Genomic DNA, 12,981 nt, shown 5'->3' with positions numbered 1-12,981 from the left:
TAAAAAATTCAGCCATTATAGACTGTACAATATTAATTGACATGGAGAAAGCCAGTTTGGTTTCTGTCTCTCTAGGCCCCCCTCCACTTGTATAAAATACTAAAAAATTCAGCCATTATAGACTGTACAATATTAATTGACATGGAGAAAGCCAGTTTGGTTTCTGTCTCTCTAGGCCCCCCTCCACTTGTATAAAATACTAAAAAATTCAGCCATTATAGACTGTACAATATTAATTGACATGGAGAAAGCCAGTTTGGTTTCTGTCTCTCTAGGCCCCCCTCCACTTGTATAAAATACTAAAAAATTCAGCCATTATAGACTGTACAATATTATGAAAAATGGACAAAGCCAGTTTAGGGTCACTCTGTCTATGACACCCTACCCTTAAGGATAAATTGCCCTAACAGCAGCCTTTCAAGATGGTATGTGATATGGAAATGCCACAAGTCCCTTTCCTCTTTGGGGGTAGATTGCACCCTACACTTACATAGAAAGTTTTAAAAAGATGTTATCGGCATCATCTTCAGCTTCATCCTCACCCTCATCAGTGTTATCGTCATCATCACAGACTATCAATTCATCGCCGCTTGAATCCGCCATTAGAGAACAGTCAGTGCTTGCATGTCTTGGATGGTGAAGGCCTTCCTCGTGGAAGATGTAGTTCATTTTTATAAACATCATTTTCTCCACATTTTTGGGAAGTAACCTTCTACGGCGATCACTGACTAAGTTCCCTGCTGTGCTGAACACTCGTTCAGAGTACACACTGGAGGGTGGGCAGCTTAGGTATTGCAAAGCAAGTTTGTACATGGGTTTCCAAATAGCTTGCTTTTCTTCCCAGTAAGGAAAGGGACTGTCTGACATTTCCATATCAACTACCTCTTGAAAGTAATCCTCCACCATCCTTTGCATGTTTATACTCATATTGGATGGACTTATGGGCAAAGTGACACTTTTTTTTGAAAAATCCTTCAAACCAGCCCAGATGTTAAATTGTTCTCGTCTGCCCCCTGTGTCTTCCCTGCTTCTTTTTTGGAAATTTAATTTTTTACGAGCAACAGCTTGAGAAAGTGAAGGAGGACACGTCGTCAAGCCGAGGCCCAGTTCAGCGGCCAACTTGCTGAGCAATAGCTCCTTGCAAAAGTTCACATCTCGCTCATTTACAAGTAAAGACTCAATGTAGGTTTTAAACCTTGGATCAAGCACAGTGGCCAAAACGTACTGATCCGAGTTCAAGATCTTAATAACTCGAGGATCATTGTGAAGCGAATTAAGTACTTGATCGACAAGGCCAACATACTTTGCTGAATTGCTTGCTTTCAGCTCCTCCTTCATTTTCTCAAGCTGCTTTTCCAATAGTCTAATTAAAGGAATGACTTGGCTCAAACTAGCAGAGTCTGCACTGACCTCACATGTCACAACTTCAAATGGTTTCAGCACCTTGCACAGCACTGAAAGGATTCCCCACTGTGCAAGAGTGAAATACATCCCCCCTCCTTTCCCAATGTCATGACTTGTGCAATATGCTTGGATGGCTTTGCGCTGTTCCTCCATCCTCTGAAGCATGTACAGGGTGGAATTCCACCGAGTTACCACCTCTTGCTTAAGTTGGTGGCAGGGCAAGTTAAACTGCTCTTGGAGCTGCTGTAATCTCCTACATGCTGTGGCTGAATGCCTGAAATGGCCTGAAATTTTACGGGCCACCGAAAGCATCTCCTGCACCTCACGGTTGTTTCGTAGGAAGCTCTGCACCACCAAGTTGATGGTGTGAGCAAAACAGGGAATATGTTGGAAATCACCCAGCTGTAATGCTCGCACTATATTGTTGGCGTTATCTGAAATGACATACCCTGGGGAGAGTCCGAGTGGTATAAGCCATGCATCAATCACATCTCTCAGTTTGCGTAACAAATTGTCAGCCGTATGCCTGTTAGTGAAGCCGGTGATACAAAGAGTGGCCTGCCTGTGACAAATGTTACGTAGTGGTGTACATGCTGCTGCTGTTCCTGCTGGTGAAGGTGAATGACCAACCCAGTGGGCTGTCACAGTCATATAGTCTTTGGTTTGGCCACTTCCACTTGTCCACATATCTGTGGTTAAGTGAACAGTGGGCAGAATGGCATTTTTCAGCGCAATCTCTACATTTTTACACACTTTTTGGTATAGTTGTGGAATAGCTTTACGGGAGAAATGGTGTCGCGATGGAATTCTGTAACGCGGACACAAAACCTCAATTAACTGTGAAAAACCAGCTGCGTTTATGGTGGAGATTGGACGCAGATCTAACACTAACATTGCAGCCATGGCGTCTGTGATTCGCTTGGCGACTGGGTGACTGCTGTCATATTTGCTTCCCCTCGCAAAGGATTGTTTCACAGTTAATTGCTGAAATGTAGGACTGCTCATTTTATTCACCTGCCTCTGGGATGACGATTCACCCCCAGCAGCAGCAACAGCAGCAGCAGGACTAACGCTTTCTTCAGAGGAATCAATAATAGTGCCGGAGTCATCCAGCCTTAAGTGGGATGCCGGGCTAACTCCGAGCGCTACTGAGGATATTGATGAGGATGGTGTGGTGGGTGTATTTTGTGGCCGTCGGTATGTCGGTGAGCGGAGGGTCTTAGCTGATGAGGGAGTGCTTGTATTCTTTTGGGAAGAACTTTCAGCTTTTCCCAACACTTTGCCATGAACTCTCGTTAAATGGCGTAACATAGACGAGGTTCCAAGATGGTTAAGGTCCCTCCCTCGACTGACTGTGGCTTCACATACACTACAAATGGCTATACAATTGTTGTCTGGATTTGGGTAGAAATAATTCCACACATAAGAAGTGGATTTTTTTGTTTTATGCCCAGGCATGACAATGGCCTTTTTCTTGTCACGTGCCAGAACTGCTGCCACTGGTGCAGGACTTACACAAACAACCTCATCCTCATCAACATCCTCATTAGCGCCCTCGTCGCCTACACAAATCTCCCCCTCATCCTCTTCTAATTCCAAAGTGGCATCCTCAATTTGGGTATCACCGGCTACACTCGGGCTATTAAGGCACACATCAGCAGAATGCTCACGATTAGACATCCCACTGTTGGATGGACTCTCCACAGGGATTGTTGTCATTTGTGAATCAGAGCAAATATTCTCCTGTAATGCCTCACTGGTATCTTGCAGCTCAGCTTTGACGCGTAACAGTAGTTGTGCACCAATTGTAGGCTGGGTAACTTTTTGGGATCTGCCACTAATAGCCAAAGGTGAAGGCCTCATTCTCTCTTTGCCACTGCGTGTGTAGAATGGCATGCTTGCAATTTTTTTTTTATCGTCACTTAACTTTTGCTCAGTTACACTTCGTTTTCGCTTCAATACAGTAAATTTTTTTTTGGTTTTTGTTTTTTGCACTAATTTGAAAACACTCTGTTGTTTGACATCGCCTTGGCCAGATGACGTACTGGGAACACTAACATCAGGACTGGTGACAGAACCTGGTTGCTCATTTAGATCATATGTGGACTGCTTTGAATCCATTGCGTAGATACTGCTGACAGATATGACTTTTGACAGCCAGAAATATTAATGCACAATTAGGGAGGACACCCCAAAAACACTGAGGAGTGCTAAAATTTATTGAGTAGATACTGCTGACAGATATGACTTTTGACAGCCAGAAATATTAATGCACAATTAGAGAGGACACCCCAAAAACACTGAGGAGTGCTTAAAATTATTGAGTAGATACTGCTGACAGATATGACTTTTGACAGCCAGAAATATTAATGCACAATTAGAGAGGACACCCCAAAAACACTGAGGAGTGCTTAAAATTATTGAGTAGATACTGCTGACAGATATGACTTTTGACAGCCAGAAATATTAATGCACAATTAGAGAGGACACCCCAAAAACACTGAGGAGTGCTAACATTTATTGAGTAGATACTGCTGACAGATATGACTTTTGACAGCCAGAAATATTAATGCACAATTAGAGAGGACACCCCAAAAACACTGAGGAGTGCTAACATTTATTGAGTAGATACTGCTGACAGATATGACTTTTGACAGCCAGAAATATTAATGCACAATTAGGGAGGACACCCCAAAAACACAGAGGAGTGCTAAAATTTATTGAGTAGATACTGCTGACAGATATGACTTTTGACAGCCAGAAATATTAATGCACAATTAGAGAGGACACCCCAAAAACACTGAGGAGTGCTAACATTTATTGAGTAGATACTGCTGACAGATATGACTTTTGACAGCCAGAAATATTAATGCACAATTAGAGAGGACACCCCAAAAACACTGAGGAGTGCTAACATTTATTGAGTAGATACTGCTGACAGATATGACTTTTGACAGCCAGAAATATTAATGCACAATTAGGGAGGACACCCCAAAAACACAGAGGAGTGCTAAAATTTATTGAGTAGATACTGCTGACAGATATGACTTTTGACAGCCAGAAATATTAATGCACAATTAGAGAGGACACCCCAAAAACACTGAGGAGTGCTTAAAATTATTGAGTAGATACTGCTGACAGATATGACTTTTGACAGCCAGAAATATTAATGCACAATTAGAGAGGACACCCCAAAAACACTGAGGAGTGCTTAAAATTATTGAGTAGATACTGCTGACAGATATGACTTTTGACAGCCAGAAATATTAATGCACAATTAGAGAGGACACCCCAAAAACACTGAGGAGTGCTAACATTTATTGAGTAGATACTGCTGACAGATATGACTTTTGACAGCCAGAAATATTAATGCACAATTATGGGGGACAACCCAAAAGCGCTGGGGAGTGCCAAATATGAAGAAAAAATAATAAACCTCTATCCTCCTCTCTGCACTAGCGATTTTGGTTAGAGCAATTGCAAGAACAATATTGTATTCTTTCTCTGTCCCTGCTCTAATTAGCCTATGACTACACCCTGCTCTCTCCCTCTGTCAAATGGCGATGGATTGCTGTGGAGGCGTGTATTTATAAAGTTGAAGTATCGCGAGAACCGAGTCCCGAGATCCGACGACGTCACAATGACGTTCGGCCTCGATTTGGATTCGGAATTGGCGGGAGAGTACCGAGCTGCTCAGCTCGGTACTCGGATACCCAAAGTTCGGGTGGGTTCGGTTCTCGGAGAACCGGACCCGCCCATCTCTAGTTATAACAGGCTTTCATGTTTCTAAACATAACTCTTCCACAACAGTAGTATATCATCATTACTACCAGTAATACTAATAATTAGAGATGTGCACTCACTTAAATATTTCAATCCATAGAGTTTTGAAAAATATTTTCCCTTGAATGACGTTCTGTCTTGTTTTGAGACTCGGTTTCACTCTGAACCCCAAAGTCGGATCTTCACATAATCCGAACCGCTCATCTCTGCTAATAATATATTTTATTCAGTGGCAGACTGGGAGGTGATGGTAAGCCCAGATTTCAAAGACCTATACTTGGAACTGAGTGGCAGTCATACATGAAGGTAAATTGTATCTCCAGAACATACAGTATTTGAGTAGCTCCAATTATTATTACAAACTGTGGCAATTGGGAAGACTTTTTCTCTGGCACCCAGCCTTAAACTCTGGAGTGACTGACTGATGATAAAACACTAATGGCCTGATGCATAGTCGAACGTACGCCTGCTTGCACAGCATAATTTGCTTGGCTTCGCTCTGCACGTGCTAACAAAAAATAAATGCAAGTACGGACACCTATGCACACATCCACACTTTCACCTGAAGATGCCTTAGGGAAGGGGTGTTTTAATGCAGGTCTGGTACAGTAAGTGTGTGTTTGCAGATCTGTGAGCCAGGGCAGACTTGAAAGCAGATGAAGATATGTTTTTACAGACGTATTATTTGCACCAGCCTAGGAGCTGTTGCAAATACATGATGATGATGATGATGATCGCCAATACTAAATAACCACTTCTGATTGTCTGACTGTGATTTCATCTCTAAAGCTGTAGCTGCTTTCTTCATTGATTGTTCTTATACTATAGGGTCTTGTGTCTATATTTACAAAAAAAAGATTTATCACTTTCATGTTTGCTAGAAGAAAGGTTATATCTTCTGTATTACATGAAGCCTAATAGCAACTACTTTTTTACCTATGAAAATAAAAGCTTTCAAAATTTTATTGCACTTATGACTAGGGATGAGCGCACTCGGATTTATGAAATCCGAGCCCACCCGAACGTTGCGGATCCGAGTCGGATCCGAGACAGATCCGGGTATTGGCGCCAAATTCAAAAGTGAAACTGAGGCTCTGACTCATAATCCCGTTGTCGGATCTCGCGATACTCGGATCCTATAAATTCCCCGCTAGTCGCCGCCATCTTCACTCGGGCATTGATCAGGGTAGAGGGAGGGTGTGTTAGGTGGTCCTCTGTGCTGTTTAGTTCTGTGCTGTTTAGTTCTGTGCTGTTTAGTTCTGTGCTGTTTAGTTCTGTGCTGTTTAGTGCTGTGCTGTGCTGTGCTGTGCTGTGCTGTGCAGTGCTGTGCAGTGCTGTGCTGTGCTGTGCTGTGTTCTGCAGTATCAGTCCAGTGGTGCTGTGTGCTGTGCTCTGTCCTTCTGAGGTCAGTGGTGCTGCTGGGTCCTGTGCTGTGTCCTGTTCAGTCCAGTGGTGCTGTGTCCTGTGCTCTGTGCTTCTAAGGGCATAGTTATTTCCCCATTATTCCCAAGTTTTTAAAAAATAAAAAAAAAGTAAAAAAAAATAAAAAATTAGAAATTAAAAAAAATATATATAATTATAACCAAATGTGCAAACCCAATCCAGCAGTATAAGTCCATTGGTACTGCAATATTACCAAGTTCACACATTCTGCAGTATCAGTCCAGTGGTGCTGTGTCCTGTGCTCTGTCCTGCTGAGTTCCGTAGTGCTGCTGGGTCCTGTGCCGTGTCCTGTTCAGTCCAGTGGTGCTGTGTCCTGTGCTCTGTGCTTCTAAGGGCATAGTTATTTCCCCATTATTCCCAAGTTTTTAAAAAATAAAAAAAAAGTGAAAAAAAATAAAAAATTTAAAAAAAAAAAAAAATATATAATAATTATAACCAAATTTGCAAAACCAATCCGGCAGTATAAGTCCATTGGTACTGCAATATTACCAAGTTCACACATTCTGCAGTATCAGTCCAGTGGTGCTGTGTCCTGTGCTCTGTCCTGCTGAGTTCCGTAGTGCTGCTGGGTCCTGTGCCGTGTCCTGTTCAGTCCAGTGGTGCTGTGTCCTGTGCTCTGTGCTTCTAAGGGCATAGTTTTTTCCCCACTATTCCCAAGTTTTTTAAAAATTAAAAAAAAGTAAAAAAAAATAAAAAATTTAAAAAAAAAAAAAATATATAATAATTATAACCAAATTTGCAAAACCAATCCAGCAGTATAAGTCCATTGGTACTGCAATATTACCAAGTTCACACATTCTGCAGTATCTTGTGCTACATATAATGGAGACCAAAAATTTGGAGGATAAAGTAGGGAAAGATCAAGACCCACTTCCTCCTAATGCTGAAGCTGCTGCCACTAGTCATGACATAGACGATGAAATGCCATCAACGTCGTCTTCCAAGCCCGATGCCCAATCTCGTAGTACCGGGCATGTAAAATCCAAAAAGCCCAAGTTAAGAAAAAGTAGCAAATAGAGAAACTTAAAATCATCTGAGGAGAAACGTAAAGTTGCCAATATGCCATTTACGACACGGAGTGGCAAGGAACGGCTTAGGCCCTGGCCCGTGTTCATGACTAGTGGTTCAGCTTCACCCACGGATCTTATCCCTCCTCCTCCTCCCCCCCCTCCAAAAAATTGAAGAGAGTTATGCTGTCAGCAACAAAACAGCAAACAACTCTGCCTTCTAAAGAGAAATTATCACAAATCCTCAAGGCGAGTCCAAGGGTGTTGGTGGTTGTCAAGCCTGACCTTCCCATCACTGTACGGGAAGAGGTGGCTCGGGAGGATGATGTAGCTGGTGCTGTGGAGGAACTTGAAGACCAAAAAATGCACCTCTTCGGTCTGGAGTTATTTTTATCCAAATCCAGACAACCAATGTATGGCCATATGTAGCTTATGTAAAGCTCAAATAAGCAGGGGTAAGGATCTTGCCCACCTAGGAACATCCTCCCTTATACGTCACCTGAATAACCTTCATAGTTCAGTGGTTAGTTCAGGAACTGGGGCTAGGACCCTCATCGGTACAGGGACACCTAAATCCCGTGGTCCAGTTGGATACACACCAGCAACACCCTCCTCGTCAACTTCCTCCACAATCTCCATCAGATTCAGTCCTGCAGCCCAAGTCAGCAGCCAGACTGAGTCCTCCTCAATACGGGATTCATCCGAGGAATCCTGCAGCGGTACGCCTACTACTGCCACTGCTGCTGTTGCTGCTGTTAGTCGGTCATCTTCCCAGAGGGGAAGTCGTAAGACCGCTAAGTCTTTCACAAAACAATTGACCGTCCAACAGTCGTTTGCCATGACCACAAAATACGATAGTAGTCACCCTATTGCAAAGCGTATAACTGCGGCTGTAACTGCAATGTTGGTGTTAGACGTGCGCCCGGTGTCCGCCATCAGTGGAGTGGGATTTAGAGGGTTGATGGAGGTATTGTGTCCCCGGTACCAAATCCCCTCGAGATTCCACTTCACTAGGCAGGCGATACCAAAAATGTACAGAGAAGTACGATCAAGTGTCCTCACTGCTCTTAAAAATGCGGTTGTACCCACTGTCCACTTAACCACGGACATGTGGACAAGTGGTTCTGGGCAAACGAAGGACTATATGACTGTGACAGCCCACTGGGTAGATGCATCCCCTTCCGCAGCAACAGCAACAGCTGCATCAGTAGCAGCATCTACAAAATGGCTGCTCATGCAAAGGCAGGCAACATTGTGCATTACAGGCTTTAATAAGAGGCACAACGCTGACAACATATTAGAGAAAATGAGGGAAATTATCTCCCAGTGGCTTACCCCACTTAGACTCTCATGGGGATTTGTGGTGTCAGACAATGCCAGTAACATTGTGCGGGCATTAAATATGGGCAATTTCCAGCACGTCCCATGTTTTGCCCACACCATTAATTTGGTGGTGCAGCATTACCTCAAGAGTGACAGGGGTGTGCAGGAGATGCTTGCGGTGGCGCGCAAAATTGCTGGACACTTTCGGCATTCAGCCAGTGCCTACCGCAGACTAAAGGCACATCAAAAAAGCATGAACCTGCCCTGCCATCACCTCAAACAAGAGGTTGTGACGCGCTGGAACTCCACCCTCTATATGCTGCAGAGGATGGAGGAGCAGCAAAAGGCCATTCAGGCCTACACAGCCACCTACGACATAGGCAAAGGAGTGGGGATGCGCCTCAGTCAAGCGCAGTGGAGACTGATTTCCGTGTTGTGCAAGGTTCTGCAGCCATTTGAACTTGCCACACGAGAAGTCAGTTCCGACACTGCCAGCTTGAGTCAGGTCATTCCCCTGATCAGGCTGTTGCAGAAGCAGCTGGAGAAAGTGAGGGAGGAGCTGGTAAGCCATTGCGATTACACCAAGCATGTAGCTCTTGTGGATGTAGCCCTTCGTACGCTTTGCCAGGATCCAAGGGTGGTCACTCTTTTAAAGTCAGAGGAATACATTCTGGCCACCGTGCTCGATCCTCGGTTTAAAGCGTATGTTGTGTCTCTGTTTCCGGCGGACACAAGTCTACAGCGGTGCAAAGACCTGCTGGTCAGGAGATTGTCCTCTGAAGAGGACCGTGACATGCCAACAGCTCCACCCTCATTTTCTTCCACATCTATGGCTGCGAGGAAAAAGCTCAGTTTTCCCAAAAGAGGCACTGGCGGGGATGCTGATAACATCTGGTCCGGACTGAAGGACCTGCCAACCATTGCAGACATGTCTACTCTCGCTGCATTGGATGCTGTCACAATAGAAAAAATTGTGGATGATTACTTTGCTGACACCATCCAAGTAGACATGTCAGACAGTCCATATTGTTACTGGCAGGAAAAAAAGGCAGTTTGGAAGCCCCTGTACAAACTGGCTCTATTTTACCTGAGTTGTCCCCCCTCCAGTGTGTACTCGGAAAGAGTTTTTAGTGCAGCGGGGAACCTGGTCAGTGAGCGGCGAAGGAGGTTGCTTCCTCATAACGTTGAAAAAATGATGTTTATAAAAATGAATAATCAATTCCTCAATGAAGTACAGCACTGCCCTCCAGATACTACAGAGGGACCTGTGGTTGTGTAGTCCAGCGGGGACGAATTGATAATGTGTGATGAGGAGGAAGTACACACTGTAGGGGGAGAGGAATCAGAGGTTGAGGATGAGGACGACATCTTGCCTCAGTAGAGCCTGTTTAGTCTGTACAGGGAGAGATGAATAGCTTTTTTGGTGTGGGGGCCCAAACAAACCAATCATTTCAGCCAAAGTTGTTTGGTAGGCCCTGTCGCTGAAATGATTGGTTTGTTAAAGTGTGCATGTCCTATTTAAACAACATAAGGGTGGGTGTGAGGGCCCAAGGACAATTCCATCTTGGACCTTTTTTTTTTGCATTATATGACCAATCAACAGTCGTTTGCCATGTTCAAAAAGTAAAACCAAATTTAAAAAAATACAAGAAATTAAACCAAAAGTAAAATGCCCTGTCATAATTTAAAACAAGAGGTATTGACGTGCTCTAAAACTACTGTATTGTTGTTTATATTTTATAAACACTACACTTGACAGCTTGAGTCTTTCAATAAAAAAGTAACTGTCCATTGCACGAATATTTGCAACAGGGACAATTTTAGGGTTAAGAAAGTCAACTAATAACACTTCGACGCTGTCTGTCTTTATAAACACTACACTTGGAAGTTGGAGGAGGTATTGTGGCCCCGGCACCAAATTTACTACCGGGGCCACTCCACTGTGCAGTCCATATTTAGGTGTATCAGATATTAAACAACGGTGACAGTTGATGCCCAATTTTTTAATTATATTGTGGCCTCGGTACCAAATTGTGTACCGGGGCCACCACACTACGCAGTCCAGATACTTGTTTGGTGGAATTCTGACACGTGGAGGGTTTTATTATTATTATATTGTGTGGACCACTCTATCTATACCACACTACAACTCTATATACCACTCTATTTCATACTTTAATTCTATTTCATACTTTAATTCTATTTCATACTTTAATTCTATTTCATACTTTAATTCTATTACTAATTACCATAAAGAGGAACAAAATAAACCAATTTTACCCAAAGTATAATATGACTTAGACTTACAAACACTACACTTGAAAGATCGTGCCTTTAACTGAAAAAGTCAGTCTTCATTGCACGACTATGTGCAACAGGGACAGTTTTTTGGGTTTACAAAGTCAAACAATAACACTTTGACCCTGTCTGTCTGGGATCTCAATGACGAATTGTCTGTACCATGTTTGGAGGAGGTATTGTGGCCCCGGTATCAAATTGGGTACCGGGGCCACCCCACTATGCAGTCCAGATACTTGTTTGGTGGAATTCTGACACGTGGAGGGTTTTTTAATTATATTGTGGCCTCGGTACCAAATTGTGTACCGGGGCCACCACACTACGCAGTCAAGATAGATAGATGCGTATTGCGTATCATAGATAAAGTACATTCAGTGGTGTGGGGCAAATTGAAAAATATTCAAAATGCACTGACATTATCAAAAACAAGAGGTTGTCACACGCTAAAACTCCAACATGTATATGATGGAGAGGATGGAGGAGCAGCCGTATGTGTAGTGTAATGCAGATCTGTTGAAGGTTTTTTATATATTTTATTGTGGTGCCCAGTGCCCACTCCTCTACGCAGTCCAGGTACATTTATTGGTGCGAATCATAAAAGTTCAGGGTTTTTAATATATTGTGGTGACCCACTCCTCTATGCAGTCCAGGTACAATTATTGGTGCGAATCATAAAAGTTCAGGGTTTTTAATATATTGTGGTGACCCACTCCTCTACGCAGTCCAGGTACATTTATTGGTGCGAATCATAAAAGTTCAGGGTTTTTAATATATATTGTGGTGACCCACTCCTCTACGCAGTCCAGGTACATTTATTGGTGCGAATCATAAAAGTTCAGGGTTTTTAATATATATTGTGGTGACCCACTCCTCTACGCAGTCCAGAAAGATACCTTGTTGCAACGTTTTGGACTAATAACTATATTGTGAGGTGTTCAGAATACACTGTAAATTAGTGGAAATGCTTGTTATTGAATGTTATTGAGGTTAATAATAGCCTAGGAGTGAAAATAAGCCCAAAAACTTGATTTTTAAACTTTTTATGTTTTTTTCAAAAAAAATCCGAATCCAAAACCTTAAATCCGAACCGAGACCTTTCGTCAAGTGTTTTGCGAGACAAATCCGAACCTCAAAAATAACGAAAATCCGGATCCAAAACACAAAACACGAGACCTCAAAAGTCGCCGGTGCACATCCCTACTTATGACCTGGTTCTGTGTATGTGTATTGTACTTGTATGTATGCCATACATGCCAACCTTTTGAAGCTGGCTTCCGGGAGCTGGGGGGAAGTGGTGGGCGTGTGGGGGTGGGGCTTTAAAAAGTGTGTCACTATAAAATGCTGAAATTCACGGCATTGAATAGCGGGGCTGGGGCTTAATGTCACGATTAAGCCCCGCCCCCGATATTCAATGCCGTTACTTTCTGCAATTTTTTAGGACCTGGGAGTGCCTACTCGTCCGGGAGTACTCCCCGAAATTCGGGAGCCTCCCGGAAATTCCGGGAGAGTAGGCAAGTCTGAAGTATGCCTGGTGTAGACCTGGGGCATATGCTACAAATGCGGAGCTGGACACATCCTGAAACACGTCCCTCTCATCATATTGGCTGCAATACACTATTTTAACGTGCACAGTTTTGGCACATAAATTACATCCCAGTAGGTTACCTTACTTCTTGATTCCCTTGGTTTACTCTTTCTTTCAGTCTTTGGATAATTTGGAGAG

The 12,981-nt window shown here is 43.2% G+C and overlaps 1 protein-coding gene across 1 annotated transcript in view; it reads left to right on the top strand.

Moving 5' to 3' along the window:
- The window catches only part of ANXA10 (annexin A10), an 86,408-nt gene that overhangs the window by 61,185 nt on the left and 12,242 nt on the right, over positions 1 to 12,981 (top strand). The gene's annotated exons all lie outside the window — the stretch shown is intronic.

This window comes from Mixophyes fleayi, chromosome 1 (assembly GCF_038048845.1).
Source record: "Mixophyes fleayi isolate aMixFle1 chromosome 1, aMixFle1.hap1, whole genome shotgun sequence".
Lineage (NCBI taxonomy): Eukaryota > Metazoa > Chordata > Amphibia > Anura > Limnodynastidae > Mixophyes > Mixophyes fleayi.
This window is presented reverse-complemented; position numbering and strand designations above follow the sequence as displayed.